The sequence below is a fragment of the Aedes albopictus genome, chromosome 2 (assembly GCF_035046485.1).
Source record: "Aedes albopictus strain Foshan chromosome 2, AalbF5, whole genome shotgun sequence".
Lineage (NCBI taxonomy): Eukaryota > Metazoa > Arthropoda > Insecta > Diptera > Culicidae > Aedes > Aedes albopictus.
In genome coordinates, this window is record NC_085137.1 from 1,436,334 (window position 1) to 1,453,312 (window position 16,979).

The 16,979-nt window shown below is 38.6% G+C and overlaps 1 protein-coding gene across 5 annotated transcripts in view; it reads right to left on the reverse strand.

The window, feature by feature from the left end:
* The window catches only part of LOC109411726 (fibronectin type-III domain-containing protein 3a), a 156,941-nt gene that overhangs the window by 78,180 nt on the left and 61,782 nt on the right, over positions 1 to 16,979 (reverse strand). Inside the window, exon 1 of one of the 5 annotated variants that reach the window (XM_029864360.2) lies at positions 5,008 to 5,179. The exons of 2 other annotated variants lie outside the window; for them this stretch is intronic. The gene's annotated coding sequence lies outside the window, so the exon portion shown is untranslated. Of the gene's footprint in view, positions 1 to 4,650; positions 5,180 to 16,979 lie in introns of those variants that run through there. 2 more of the 5 variants (XM_029864359.2, XM_029864358.2) reach the window with 2 other exon arrangements.

Here is a 16,979-nt window from a genome sequence, read left to right on the forward strand (position 1 = left end):
GACCCGCGAAAATCTTAGGGAGATAACCCAGGGGGAAATCCCGAAAAAATCACTGGGCGGTAAACGCGAAAGAGAAATCCTTGGAAGAACTTCGAGAGGAATTCCTGTAGAAATCTTGGAAGGAATTCCGAGAGAACCACTGGGAAGTTCCTACGAAAATCCCAGGAAGTACTTCGGCATACATACCGTAAGGAGCTCTAAGGAGCTATTCCGGAAAAGCCGAAAGAAAATTCGGCAGAAATCCCGGGAAGACTTGCTAGAGAAATTCCAAAAGAGTGTCCGGGAGAAACCACGGTGGAACCCTCTAGCGAGATTTCAGTTGAAATTCAGAAAGAAATCCCAGGACATATCCAAGGAGGTAATAATCCTTAGAAAATCTCGGAAGCAGTTTTGAAAAAAATACCGGGTAGGAATCCTAAACAAACTCCGGGAGAAACTCAAATAGATTTCCAAAAACAAATTCAAAGAAGAAATACGGTAGAGCTACCAGCGAGGAAATCCTGGAGAAAACTCTGATAAGTTGCTGAAATAACCCCTGACAGAAGCTCTGTGAAGTTTTGGGGAGGAATTTATATTCCCAGAGTCATCAATGGTTATTCTTTCCGGTATTCGTACCTTACCAAAACATTTGATAAATCTCATACCATGTCGGTATATGTATCTGGATCGATAAACGCTTGGGTATTCAGGAAGGCCATTGTTTATACACCTATAGGTGACTGTATTCTACTCCCGGTCGATCCCCAATCTTGAATTTCTTAGACAAAGCGTATCTTCATGTTTGCAACACGATACACGTATGCAAAAACGATCAACTAGTTATATCCAATTGAATTTCGTTCAGTGATGAAGAAGGAAACCATGCCGACAGAATCTTGATTTGTTTTACTTTTATAATAATTCCAGAAACTGGACAAGTTTTTCGAAACTCTGTCATGAACTTCACCAACATCAAACGTACGACACATTACAACCGTTTATCGTGCACAAAGACATATCCAGCGGTCAATAGCGTCTAATAAATTATAGCATATGCTCATTGTTTGAAGGGGTCTAGTAATTTCCTGAGCTCACGAAGCGCGAAAAGATACCTACTCTTTGGCTTGCAAAATCTCAGCGCTGGCTGGCAATCGCAGTGAGTGCAGCAAATGCCATACTCTGCTGCATTCGCACTCATGCCTTGTGCTGTGCTACGCCATGAATGATAAAGTTTCGGCTGAGCGAGCGAGCGCTTCAGGCGGTTCCGGTTCAGTCCAGGCCGTTCGTTGTAAGCTAAGCGGGGAGAACCTCAAACAATAACAATAACATCAACGGCAGCATCCACTTAGCCATCGAATTCCACTAAACAGGCTGAGCCGCTTTCTTCGTAGTTTCGCGCAGTTGTCCAAGGTGTGCGCAAACCGACCGAAACTAGCAGCGGTTTCAGAGAGGCGGCTGTCTTTGTGTGAGTTGGATTAAATGAAAGGAATGTGCCGAGTTCGCAAAAAAAGAAGTTCATTCGAGAAACTAGGACGTCTATGAACAACACACACGTAAGTAAGAGGCGGCGGCGGGTGAACAACATCAATGGATGAACCTCCACAGCAAAATACTTAAAACGTGGCATCGTTAAGCGCACCAGCACCAGCGCGCAGTAAACGTTCCCTGAATGGCTGATTCGCGGTTTGGTAGTTACAGCTCAGCTCACAACACTGACATCAAGTGAAGTTGGCATTGCGTTGTACACTACAGTAGATATCAGAGCCAGCACCAGTGCGCCGCCGTGACCAGCTATGATCGTTCGTGCAGCGAAAGAAACGGAGAAAAAGAGCGCTCCATCCATCCGCCCTACCGCCCCACGGTGGTCCAGATTTGAAAATACCTGGCAAAAATTGCGAAATCATAATAGTTTGCTAGTTTTAGCCTATATGAGTGTATTGGAACATGGTTTAGCGCTCAATTTCATTTTTAAGGCATTTTCATTTTTTGTCGATTTCTTCGAACAAAATCCGAACAATATTGATGTTTTTCATACAATTTTACTATACACATATCATCACGGTGCTATTGTTTTGGCAGCTCTTGGCAGTTGCATTTTTCTTTAACCGATTCTGCATACATAAACGAGCATTTGAGCGGGATTTCCACGCGAGGAGTAGCAGGGAGCGATTTGTAAGACATTTTGAAGTCGAACTGTAAGAATTTTTCGTACTAATGATATGTAAATTTTGCGCCCAAAAGTGTTATTTTGATCTTTTGCTCCATTGCAGATATCTGATATACACAAGAACATACAAATAAACTTTTGAAAGCAATTGTATTACTTACACTACCCGTCATAAGTACGAACTCACAAAAAGTGTTGCAACAATATTGCATCACCCTGACTCACCTCGATATCTCTTAAACCAGAACACCTACAAAAATGCCGCCTTCAGAAAAGTTGTTGCTTTTGATCTTCTGAATAACTTTCCTGAAGACAGCATCTTTGTAAGTCCTCTGGTTTTGGAGATATCGAGGTGAGTCAGGGTGATGCAATATTGTTGCAATACTTTTTGTGAGTCCGTACTTATGACGGGTAGTGTATATCAATAGACTTTTGTAGTGGTAGAACTTGTTTGTGCTTTTTATCAAAAATTCAGCACATTTTCCATCAGCAGTTATTCAGTGCTGTATCAAGATACAAAATCAATATTTCCAATTTTTTTTAAATGCCAGTTAGCGCTCCTGGTATTATGGATGAATGCTCAATATACTGTATCGCATATAAGACATGTTTAAAAATTGAGTTTCTGCCAGCTTTTCTCAAAATTGGACCTCTGTGCGCCCATCGAATCGACCGTCGCCGTCTGGTAGGTATTTACGCGCACTATGACTGAAGACTAACTCTTTGCGTGTGAATACCCAGTATACGAATAAGCTAGCCAAAACAGTAACGTGGCAAAACCGTCGAACGCAATTGCACGGTGCAATCCAACAAGAGTGTTACTTGTTAGCTGGGATCAAAAGTAAGACTCAAAACATCAGGATATCATTACGTCGGATGCTATCTGCATTTAGTTATCCATAGATAACATCATGAATGCCAATTGGCTAGCTATTCTTTCAGATCCTCTTATACCGAACAGCTTAGCGCAGATCTCAAGTTGCAGCATACTACTACAGCCAGACAGGATCATTGATGGGGAAATCCAATTGAGTATCACTGTCATTCACAATAATTCAACAACTTGAATTGTAATAAAATTTTATTCATCGTCACCAGCCGACGACTCGATGGAGTTGGATAATGTCGTCTCACTCTTTTCTTTTGATCTTACATTCAACTGGCTCAAATTAGATTGTACAACATTCAATTCCACAAACACATTGCAATTAGTAATGATCACCAACACACACCAAAACCTAAAATGAATTTCACTACATTTTTAAAAAGACGAACATCGCACACCTACACCCTACATCTCAGGGGAACACACACGAATGCGGATTCTCGGGATGAAACTTGGTGACGAAAGATGTTTAAACACTGGTCTACCAGATCCATTTGAATTAATGAGACATTCAATTGGGGCCACAAACAACCATTCACAAAACTCGATTCGACCTTGCAGCAATCGAGCATTCCGAGCCTATGACGATTTTTTCCATCACTGACAACGTTACACGTCGCCTTTCTTGTGCTACACTCGAAATCATATACGTAGAAACTGGTTCACGAAAATTCTCGATTGGTTATCGCGGCACGCACATCAAACAAATTTTCTTCTATATTATCAGCGCAATCACATTCCTCGTATTAGTATCGCAATTTATGAAAACATCAGTCCTGAAATATCTTCGCTCTACGCGCGACATCTAAGGAGGCGAACACTACAAACACTTTGCGTAAATGTAAAAAAATACAAGCTGAACTCAAGGCACACTGTGGTTGCGGAATTCTTCCCTTTCTTTTTTCGTCGTCACTTCTCCTGGTTGGCACTCTCTCTTTGCGCAGTGCAACCTCCCAAACCCCACCCACTTCAGCTAAGCCAAGGGAGATCCATGAAAATCATTTTTTTGGTCTCGGATTTCTCACGGTTTAATTTTTCTTTGCAGTACCCCGAGTCAACTAAGCCGTGTACGGGTCCCTAGTCATTGCGCGCTGTATTAACATCTTCGCCGTCGTTCGTACCGTCAATCGCACTGGATTAATGAAACTCCAGCATTTCCCGTCGTCGTTTTCGAATCGTAAGACGACTTCTTCGACAATCACTGGTGCGCTCTCTCTCTCTTTCCTTCACACTCGTAGTCACCGCGATCATAGCCCTCTATGCTGGTTGAACCACTCCGCGATACGACGACGACGAATGACTTATAATTTCGATCAATTAAGCCTGTACCCCACGACCCGGATGGCCGAGTCTCTTCTCTTTCCATCGAGACAACCAGCTAGCGCTCTTCACTGAGGAACCACGGTCTCCTCAAGCCGCTGGATCACATTCACTAGCGACTACTTTTCGAAGTGCACGCAAAGATTGCTTAGGATGGTTGCCTTTGTGGAAAGAAGAGAGAGCGCTCGTCGGGCATGAAGATGCATGGAGACCAAATACCAGCGCAGTAACATCACACAAGAAGTGAAACGACTAAACTATTTCACATTTTTCAATTTCTCTCACACGCTGACTCTACCTAATTTTTCTTCACTGTTTCGCTGATTATCTGTTTAATGATCCAACACCGCGAACTCGGAGGTTATTAAAGGAAGTTTTCCAATAAACAAACACTGAACAATGTTATTACGACAGACCCAGCAGGAATTGGGAAACATACAATTTCATTCGATGTGATCAAATCTGAAACAGCCAACAGGAACTACGATTGATACACTGACTGGAATCTAATCCAGCACTGCGAACGAACTCGAAAAAATCACTTTCACGACGACAAAGTCTGACACAATCCGTGTGTAGTACAATCAACTTTCCGGAATTGAAGTATATTCCAAAAACAGATTACACAAAAAAAATCGGGATCAAACGAACAAACCGGACAAACGATCGTGAGGAGCGAAATCACATATTATACAGCATAGTTGTATGAAAGTCAAAATAGCACTGATCTCTTGCGCTGGTATTCAAATCCAATCTACACCAAGTAGTCTCGAACCTTTAATATTATCTCATTTTACTTGCTTCGCGCAGTCTGGTACCACTACTACATCACCGATCGCATTGCGTTCATCGCGCCGACCATTCATCAGTTCATTCATTCATTCATTCCTGTGGCGATCGACGATCGTGACACACCGTCGTATACCAACAACACTGCCATGCCATGCCATAACCAACCAGCTCAGCTGCATGTATGAAGGAAGGTAGGTGTATTGCTGCACTTACATATGTTGATCGGTTGGTTGTTGCTTGATCCAAATTCCAAACACTTTCAGTCGCGGAAGAAGCTAAAGAAATTACCATCGCTCTCGTGTAAGCCAGTTAGGCCGCCAGCCAACCAGTCAGCCAGCCAGTCGAAAGATTCATAGAGAGAGCGATGACTTCTTGCTTTTCATTCCAATTGGAAACTTGACCTGACTTCGATTTATAGTTATAGGAATTTGAAGTAGTCCTAATGAGATTGATCAAAATTCTTCATTGAGGAATATTTAGATTGAATGTAGCGCAGTAATTATAACCATTGGTCATCCTCGATGTACTGAAAATGTTCAAGATTGGACGATCAATACACATTTGAAAAATACGTCAGAATAATTTAAAGAACTTTCAACATTTTCACTTTTCGAAAAATGTTCAAATAGCTGTAACTTTTTGAAAAGTGCATCGAAAAAACTGTAAGTGCATTTTTACTGTAAGTTGATCAATTAGTTGTGTATTGATGGTCCAATTTTGGAAAAGATCGGGCTATTCTGTACGAAGCTATAAAGATGCTAGAAAAAGTCAAAATTATTTGATACACAGAAAGAAATCATGAAAAATAAACAACACGTAAATTGAAGATCAACTGAAATTTGCGACAGAAAAATGTAAATCGCCAACATTCAACGTCAGCCGAGCAGTCCGCTGCTGGTCAGACGGCTTGTTTACAGATTTTAAAGCATATTCGCTTTAAATTTACATGCATCTGCTATAAACCATGCCAGCCACTCTCCGTCGTCAGCTAAAGAACGGCTGCTCGCAGCTGTGGCAGCAATTGCAGCAGTCGGAGCATGTCGGGAATGCGTGCATTATGGTTGAACCAGTTTAACTTTGACTGTCTTCTGTTCAAGAAGCTGAGATAGCCGAGAGAGCTCGGGCGTGCTACTCACACTCCACGGATCTGAGTTCAATTCTCGCTTGCATCTCAATTTTTTTTTATATTTTCTAACAGATCTGCAATGTAATTTGAGGATCGCACAAACATTTCCATCATATATGACGGGGTCCTTTTGTTACATTCGATCCGTCTTAATTTTACAGATTTTTTTTTCGAACTGTGTAGCTAACTTTGAACTGTTATATCTCCGGATTCAATGAATCAAATACAATGAAATTTTGAGCATTTACGACTTATATGATGAGCTTCGAAAAACTTTTGACAGATTTTTCGATGCACTTTTCAAAAAGTTACAGCTATTTGAACATTTTTTGAAAAATGAAAATTTTGCCTGTCCCGATCATTTTGTCTATCCCCTGTATTTATGTCGATGAAAATTAAATCTAATAAGGAAGGCACTACATATAGCATAACATTAAATGAATCATTTAAAAATCACGTGTCAAATTTTTCATCCCTTGTACCGGCCTTAAAAACTTCCTACAAGCTGTCATATGGCAACATGTTGTAGGGTAAAAGCACTAGATTTCGCCCCCCCCTAAAGCATTGAACTATCCAAATTATTGAGTTTCAACATATATTTCCGATAATATCTATGTTTCTTTGGTGATTCTTGCTAATTATCCTTCAATCAGTGGTAACCCAGCTCAAAAGTACCATTAAATAAAGATTTTATTCATTAAAATAACAGTTTTCAATATTGATTTGTTATTTATTTTTCGCCCCCCAAAATTCAATCTTCGCCCCACTTATGCTTCATCCTACAGTTGCCCATCAATTTTCCTCAATTCGATCATGGCTATCCTTAAAATTTTATTGAATACGAATTATCCCGGCAAGCTTAGTACTGTCTTCTGCGTTTTTGAGTTATCCAAAGCAAGCTCCCGTCTGGAAAATCAAGGAAAAAATATTTTCCCGTATGCATATTATTCGCCTTCTTGAGTTTAGCAGAATGAAACAATATATACATAGATCAATAGATAAATTGTAAAGTAGAAAACATGGTCAACTAAAAATTACGTATTAATGGGGTACGTACACAAATTACGTCACGCTTTGTTGGGTGAAGTGGGTAGTCTGTTGACGTCCCATGCAAAAAAAATAGAATGGAAGGAATGATTTTGAAATGGATTTTTTGCATTACATAACTTAAGGGGAACATCCATAAATTACGTCATGAAAAAATATCCCTTAGGCCCTTAGGGCTTCTTATTTTGAAATCATACACTAGATATAACAATGTTTGTGAATTCGGCTGTTCTCGCACAGCTGCTGACTGTACAGAAAGATCACTGAGATAATAGTAAAAAGTAACGTTTGTCAGCTGATTCTCAGAAAAAAATAGTTGGTGAATCTGAGTAACAAACTGTCAAAGTTGCTGAGGGATCGGTAATATTGTTTTTTACTTAGTGCTTGGCTGCGTAGATCTTGGCGAATATTAAAAAAATGCAGGGATTTTGTGAATCTAAAATGAGTGTGACTAATAAATCTGGCGTTCTATTTGAATAAGTTCAACCTGCATAAGAATCTCAGCAAACTTACGACTTATTTAAATCGAACGCCAGAAATATTCTTATTGATAAAATACGTCAAAAAGATTTTCTAGTGGAAGTCAAGTGATTGACAATCTTTCATAGCTGTTGCGAATAGTTAAATGAGAGTTGAATGGAAGTTCTTTATCAACCAAAGCGAAAAATACCAGTAGACGTTTCGCCCCGTAATGCTTTTCAACACCTAAAATTTAACATTTTTTTCAAATTCAGAGAGTTCGAACAATAGAGTCACAGACAAATAGACGTAACACCTTGAACGATTTTCATGGAAATCCATCGCCCAGTTCACACTACCATCACCTGGTGGAAAAATGCACGAATTTCTATGTTGTGCAATATCGTCAACAGAAGGCGCTAGTGTGAAACGTCAAACGCATAGGAAAACGATGCGCGCGCCTCTGTTTGTGAAAGCCACAACTATGAAAATTAAATATAATCTTTAAAAGTGTGGTCGATGGAAATTTCGCTAGTGTTACGTCTGATAGAGTGTTAGTCATAAACCCTTGTGAGTAAAAGAGGCGCGAAATTTATCACCCAATTGTTCACCCCATGCAAAGTCTTTCAAAATCAATTTCATTTTTTCTTCCATTTTTTTATTTCTTCTCATCAACGTGAACATAGTTTTAAACAAGTTTTGAAAAGTTTGACTTTTGGATTTTTTTATATTCTACAAAAAGGTTACTTACATCTAGACTCCTCTATTTTTTATTTAATTCGGTTAATTTTCATCACGCGAACCAAAAATTAACGTCTTTCATACAAAATAGTAAACTATCCTCCAAAATAGATTGTGCGGGAATTCCCTTATAGAACACGACGGTTTGGAACGTTCGTCCCACGAAAAGTCCCAAAAGTCGCCTGTTTTTGCCATCACACCTGACTTCACAGTCAAATGTGTTAAAAGTGACAGATTGGTACGTGCTTTTCTGGCTGGCTCGCTCGTATTTCATTTTCGCTCTCTTCCTTTTTTGCAACGATGACAGCAAGACGTCGCATCAAAAATGAAGTAGTTTGTGTGATAGCAAGGAGACTCAATTTGACGAGGATCGTTTAAAATTGCGTTAGGTGTCGAATCGACTTTCGAATTCAGTGGCCAAAACTCACAGAAAACACTCATGAAATAGATTAGAATGACCACGTTTGCATAAATGGTACATTTTGCCCCACTTTCCCCAACCTCACAAAGGTTAACTTCACCTCATTCGATATCTCCACACCCGAGTTCAGTACGAGAAAGAGAGGAGCGAAAACTGAAACACGCAATACGAATAAAACGGGACAAGGAATTTCGCCAGGGGCGAAAATTGGAAAATTAAAATTTAAAATGCTTTAATTTTCGCCACCTATAAAAATAGCTAAAAATTGATAAGTTTTATCAATTTAGCTGAATAAATAACCTGCAGTGTATTCCTAAGACTTGTATGATTATCAATGTTCATTATTTTGGGTTTGAAGAGTTGATTTTGTATGTCTTCCCAGGTTCTGATTATCGCTACTGTTTGCATTGCGCTGAAAAAACATACATCATTGCCATGACTATTTCACAATCGCTAATTCGATAGATTAAGTTATTGGTTTTGTGGAATATCATTAGTGCACAAGATTGATTTTTATTTGCTCTCTCAGATACGTTGAAAAGCAAACAACAATCTACCTAATTAATCACAAAAACTACGAATGTTTTATTAGGGGGCGAAAATTAGGGAGGAGGCGAAGACTAGTGCATTTACCCTACCAAGAGCTCGTTTTTAGGCGAGCTGAAATGAATATTGAAACGCATGGTCGCTAGTAGAACTGATGGGTAACTGAAACCACAAATACGTACTAGAAGTATTCTTGTTTATGCGCTATAAATTAGCATCATATTTGCCGTTAGGCTTAGCATACTGGATTTGGGTATAAATTAATTAGAAGAAACTATAAAACTTCGGTAATAGTTCTTTGGATTAGATACTTTCTGTATTCAAACATTATTTAAGAGTATCAGAGATAATTTCACACTTCGGAAAAGCTACACATACAATTGAGCTTCTTATACGCTCAACTATTCACTTCAAATCCATGCTTCATAATTTTTCAATCATAGAATATTGTATCAGTGGCTGATCAACTTTAACCCGGATTCGAAGTTTTCAAATTTATCCTTTTGAACATTTTCTACAAAACATTTCTTGTCAGAATTTCGATCTCGGAACTTGATGGACGTTCCTTCGGTACATACTTAAAATAATATATGTTCGGAATCATATGCTTTTTACCTGATGTTATAGATAAGAATAGTTGAAACATGATTAATGATGTAGATAGCTGCAAAAATATTCATTTTACCTGACGGCTGAAAGTCTCTTTAAGACAAATCAATAAATCAATTTTACCTGAACTACCGAGAAATAATCAAGTGGATGACAGGGCGTAGTGAGAGACCCAACTCTATATGATTATTAAAAGATGGAAAATTAAGTACTTACTAGAACTGGAAAACCATGAGCTTACATTTAAGGAACAGCTACACATACCTATAATAGACAGAGAAAACAAAAGCATTAGAATAAATTTACACAGTTGCACATTTAAAACAAATGATTGGAAAGTGCGATCATTTAGGCAAGGTTTCTATTTCTTCATTGTATTCATATTTTTTTAAATGAAAATTTAACAGCATAAAATTTTATAGGAAGGTATTAAATTGTACAATGGTCCAGGGTTTAGATTTTGGAGGAAAAATGCAATTATCTCCTATAAATGGTTTTTAGAATAATATGGTTTATGGTTCCTGACGTCCTCAACATCTTTCCACAAGTCTTCCAACATGCCTCATTTCTCCACTGTAATCGCTCAAGTTACTAATCTATAAATAGATCACTGGGCATTCGAGGCACAATAAATGCAAATATATAACTGTTTTACTGCTTATTCAAATGCTTATTGGTTACCTGGGTTGTTAAGGGGAAGTAGAGGACCATAACTGGTGGAAAAATTGTTGAAATTGTATGGTCAAATCTCCCATGTTTTTGACTATGCTTGCCTTAAACTGGCTTTCACTTGAAAATGATCAAGCTTATCGCAGGATTTAAACTTTAGAAATGATGATTCAACTTAATTCAATTCGAACTTTTGGTGGGATTGGTTAAATTAGTATTAGAAACTTGCTTAGTTATTTAAAATTCTTAAGGCAGAGAACCCACTGAAACTGTTTGCCTGCTCATTTAAAATATATTTTGACTATTATTTCAGAAGCCGAATGAAAGCACTGCAAACTTCAAAAAGCTTCAATTCCTTTGATAATTCCAGTTTACAGTAGACACCCTGCAAATCAACGTGATTCCTCGATAATATTCGGAAAGGATTTCTCGGCAAATTGCGTCGTGTATTCTGCAGAAAATCATTGAATTTATTTCTGGCAAAATTTTATGTACAATTCCCTATGGAATTCATTGACATTTCTGGTGAAAATTGTGGAAAGACTTTGGAGAAGTATATCTTTGCATTTCTGCTAAAATCGATCAAAAAAAAAAACGATCAATTCTGACTATACATGTCAATGGTTGCTCCTCCGTGATTGATCTGAACTGGTACCAATTGCACTGAGATCCAACTGAATAAGGGGCTGGGACATTCCACTTATTCTCAAAGTGCAATTTTAGCAGCTCATGCATATTTGATCAATAACGGCGCCGGCCAAGTCCTTATAGTCAGCTGGGAAGGGAAAGGAATGTTAGAGTGTACTGGTTGTTGCTACTAGAGACCGAGAGCACTCTGCGTCCCCACAACCCGCACGGACTGGGGGTATTTGTTGTTAGACGGAAAGGATGGGAGATCTGGGAGTCACCGTTGGGTCAGTGATGCGATCCATGGATAGGGGTTATTTATAGTGTTCGTGATAGATTGTGTGGTGAATAAGGTGAATAAGGTCAAGCGGCACAGCACGCTTTGGTTGCATAACTTATAGGCGTTATATATACACTGTGCTGTGAGTGGAAGTTGGAAGGGAGGGAAACGACTTTTTTCCAATTCGTTTCTGGTTCTAGCGATGGCTATGAACATATGAATATACATGAGTTGTATATGTAGAGGAGAGAGAGCGAGAGAAAGTGGATAGAAAGATACAAAGTAGGATGAAAAGGACGAGCCAGGGATTGAACCCATGACCTTCTGCATACGAATCAGAAGCGGTAGCCACTAGACCACCAAGCCCGTCAACTTTGCATTTCTGCTAAAATCATTCAAAAACTTTTTCTATCAAAAAATGTGTAAGAACTTGTATTTGAAATGAGTAAAGTGTTAAATCTAGGTTTGGGTTTACATTCTGTGGGCATTACACATCAGTTAAAAATTCCCGATCATAAACAAAATTCCCGACTTATTCCCGCATTTCCCGAGTCTGTGATCACCCTGTGAGATACTGATTCACGAATTTAGTCAAGAATTTATTTAGAAATTCCCCCTTGATTATTATTCTGACCAAAGCTTTTCCAAAACGTCATCCAAAGAATTCTCCTGGAATACCATCATGAACATCGTCGAGAAAATATCATTGCATTTTTTTTTAACAAAAAAACACCAGTTTCATTATCATTATTAGAAATAAATTAAGTTTTTTTACAACACATAGCTTAAAGAAGCAATTAAATTCTCAAACAAAATCTTGTTAATTTTACAATAATATTTTGATCTTGATTGACCGCCCGTGGATGCTACTCCAGTATCGCCAGACCAACTACACTGACACAAGGAACCAATGAGATATCTGCCGGGGACCAAGCAGGCATCTCCAATGTGTGAGTGTTGGTGATCTTCTAATTTTCGGCAACAATGGCGCCTGCCACATCAGGTTGCAGGTCAATATGGAAAAGAGGAAGGAAGTGATGATTGTAATCGTTTGTAACCACAGCAGACCGAATATACTTCTGCATCTACACAAATTCATGCGGATGTTGGAGTGTAGGTGGGCTATGGTTGGCAGAGTGTTCACACATTGATGCGTTGTTGCCAGACGTAAAGTGACTGGAATTGTAAAATTTAATGCACTCCCTTATGAAGTCTGAGTTGAACATAACGACTTTTAAAAGAAAAATACGTTCATTTGCGTATAGAAATAGTATATGAACTCGATGTTAGACTTAAGTGTGTAGTTTAAGTTAAGGACAAACGTCTTGAAATCCCGCTTCAATAGTGCATCAGAACTGCAGGCGTACAAATCTCAAGAATCAAGCTTCAATCAAAAGTGCATTTTTTATTTTGTTCTTGCTTACTTGTAATAAGCTTAGAAAAAGAAGATCAGTTGCGCTGGTTTTGTTTATGAAGAGATTTACGCGCTTAAAATCGAGAGTAGGTTCCAAAGTTGGCCAATATGGCAGCCTTTTTGGGATTCTAACAAGTCTGTCCTTAAGATTCCATTGGCCACAATTCGTAGAACTTCACAGTTAGACAATTGTAAATTGTCTTGCCATAAAGAAGAAGAATTGTAAATAAAGCAAACAAATGTAAAGAAATGTCGCGTTTGCTAAGTTTCAGAGGTGAAAATTACATTTTAAAAAACTCAATTGATAAAATAACAAATTGATCTAAAGTGAAAAATATATAAAAACCACATTACATCTACGTGTTTCAACCAAATAGCCCCAACATCTGAAGGGAGAGGAAAAATGCAATCGCGCAAAAATATCCACTAACAAAACGCCACATCGCAATGCAAGAGAGCGCCTCCATCAAGCCGAGATATATGCTTTTCTACTGAAGAACCTTCTTGGATTGGAGCCTGGCCTGATGCACACGATTGCACCCTCTCTCCCTCTCTCTCTCTATGGGGTGCATTGTCTCAGCTATGCCATTCCAAGAGGCCGGTCGACACTTCTCAAGGATGTCTATCGCGAAATTTGCCGAATGGCTACATAAGCCCATGGCACCAGCAAGCAAGTAAGCGGAAGACGAATAGGTTTATGCTATTTTTTATGTTTAAGAAAAAAAACCGGTTCAACACCACTGACTGGAACACTCTTACTACTACTATTGGTGGTGGTGACTCGCGGATGAACTGTTTGATTTTACGGCTAAAGCGCCGATTCTTTTTTTTTTTCAGCGGTGGATTCCGTATAGATCAGCGCGTTTCTCAGAGGCTTGCAGCGCAAAAGCGAGGCGGCTTTTATTGTTTTTTTTTGTGTCGTTTTGCTGCCTTGACTTTTATGCCACGAATGCAGTTGCACTGGAAGAGGATGCGCGCTCGAAAATTGTACTGTTCAGTGGAAGTGTTGTACTGAATTTCAGGTTTTAAAATTGAATAATTACTCAAATACATTCAACATTTCAAGATGCATTATTTTACATATTGGTAATGTTGCATATACTTCAAAAACTTATTTTTGCTGTATAAAATACATCCCAAAAAGGCACCTTTTTGTGAACATTTGTATCTCTACTCCACATATTGTTAGAAGTTGTGTCTATTTTGCGTTATCCTTTTTGAAACCACACAAGAGATATTTTTTTGTGTTCATCAAAGTTGGTAAATGTATTCCAAGCATACTAATGTATAATGAGAAGGAGAAGCTTCAAGAAGTGCATTATTCTAATTACGTGCTTATCAGCCCCTGCACATTCAACGTAGGAATGTCACAAAGCTAATCGAGAAGCACGGATTCCTCGAATCGACCTGTTCACTGCTTTTCAGAATAGCTTGTGTCGCTGGGACTGCCTGCCGTCTGTGAACTGCTCCAATGTGGAATTTCCCCAGTTCAATAGCGGCCAAACAAATGCCACTAAACCAGCTTCCTTCTTATTTGAGACGTTCACTTAAACTTGGAGAGTGCATACAGCGACGTTTTTTTTTTCGTTCGCTCTTTGCCACACTACTTTACTTTTGTCGATGGGGAACTGGAAACCCCACCGACGACGACAGCCAGCAGGATGAAAATGCATATAAAAGCAGCGAACGGAGAGAGATCAAGTGTGAGAAAAGGCAAAAAATGTGAATGGAAGTTTAGTTAGTAGGTATTATAGTGGGGTTCGCGATATGCAAGTACGTGAAACGTATTTAGCTTGTTGGGTGGTTAGAAGAGCTTTTTATTGCAAAACGAGTTGTACTTTGACTTTAAGATAGTGGTCGAACCGTCTTATTTATTCATAGAGATGGGTTTTCCCATTGTACAGTTGCAACGGAAGGTTCATCATTCACAGTTCACGAGGGGGTAATCTTAATCGATTGGAAAAATGTGGCAGCAGTAATCAACAATGACAAGATATGATTCATCCTTGGACTGGAAATGTTTATAATGAAGTAATAATAACATTCAATTACAAGAAAAAAAAAACTAACCCTTGTCAACATAGACAAGCCACTTTCGTTTTTTTTTCCTCAACTTTTCCATTTCTTCCATAAACCGCATGGTTAACGAGAGGTGAACTTCGAACTTAAACCATATCGGTGGTCAACGGCTCTGGCAACCTACATAGATGTCTGCACAGAATGACGAAAAATCACCACCTAGGAGTCGTTATTGTTGTTGTTTCGGTCCGGTCACCAAGAGAAGAACACGGGAGAGGAAAATAGCAGCATAGACGACTTGAAGTTTATTTCCCCTTCCAATAATTCGGTGTGCAAGGGACAGTCCAGCCACCAGCCGCAGCCGACCAGCACACACTTGTGTCCACGGGGCATCAGCTCTGCATCTTGTTCATTCGGATAATAAAATCGTATAGAAGGAAAATAAACCACACAAGCAGACATAAAACTACATTCCATTAAAGTTGAACTCGGAATTGCACTACACTCGGACAGTCAGCAGACTGGTTGGTTGGTTGGCCGTTGATCGAGTTTAGGTACCTAGATGCTATTCAGTCGTGCTACTGCGACTGTGACTGGTCACGCGAAATGTCCGGTTGACCGTGCTTCAAGCGGAAAACTGCAGTAGATTAGATTTGAATCGTCTCTCCCAGGTACCGGGCAGGGTACACGTGAGACAAGTTCTACATGATTTAATTGTAGTATTATCAACTTCAATAAGATAGGATTTAAACTTCTTATTGAAGACTAGGTAATTACATTTGATAATAAACTTTCTAATGCCGTAATTCCTCAAGTTCTGCAAGAATCTTGATCTACCAAAATTTTGCCAATATTAAGTGAAAATCTGCAAGCCATGTTAAATTTTCATGTTTTGATTCTGATTTTTTCCATTACCAAAGAATTCATATTAGTTTTGAAACATTTGGTTTCTTATTATTATAGTTAATTCTTCACAATTTTACAGGCCTGATAGCGAGTCATTATTTAATGATTTGGTCAGTATTTTCGGATCAGTGAGGAAAAATATAGAAACGGAGCCTTTTAGTATTCCTTACGGCATGGGCCAATGATAGGAATAATTTAGGTTCTACTTCAAACTGTTTGTATGCATTCCTCATGGGATTATCCATAACTGGTGCACTATGGCAGTGAACGTGCGTCTTGTGTTATTTGAACGTTATCCTTTATTCATAAAGCCAAATGAAGCGAGTAAAATTAGGTTTGATAAGATAATTAGTGAAATACAAACTTTTTGTTACTGAAGACGATAACATGTTTGATAGCTGTATTAGTAAATTCGCCAATCGTCTTTGTAGAAAGACTAATGCAGGGTTGTTACAGTTGTCATAAACTTAGTATTTTCTGCAAAAATCGCGATTTTTGCGGTTTTATCTGCAGATGTAAATTTCACGAATCTTGAAAAACTAATCGAGATTTTCGTGGATTCATAAAACTACAAATTTTAATTTGAAGGTGATATTTCGAAAACTTTCCAAATAACAGTCTTAAACTAAATGATGGATGTGAGCCTGCAAAAAATTATTGAATATTTTGTAGATGTCAATTAACCTTTTCCAACAATATTTGAAATCATTTTTTTTTATTTTACCTGTAAAACTCCTGATTGTACACACTTTCTTCCGAGATACTTTCACGGTGCCTCAACACGTAACGCGAACTGCAAAACAATTTCGGCAATCAATTGCACTGAATTTCTATACAACAACAAACTATCAAATGATGCTACATTAAAATTATCAAATCTTCTCCATACAAACCGTTTCGTACAAAAAAAGTTTCGCAAAGTTTCGTTTCGGGACTATTTCTATGTCTTTGTTTAAGATCCCTGGGAGACA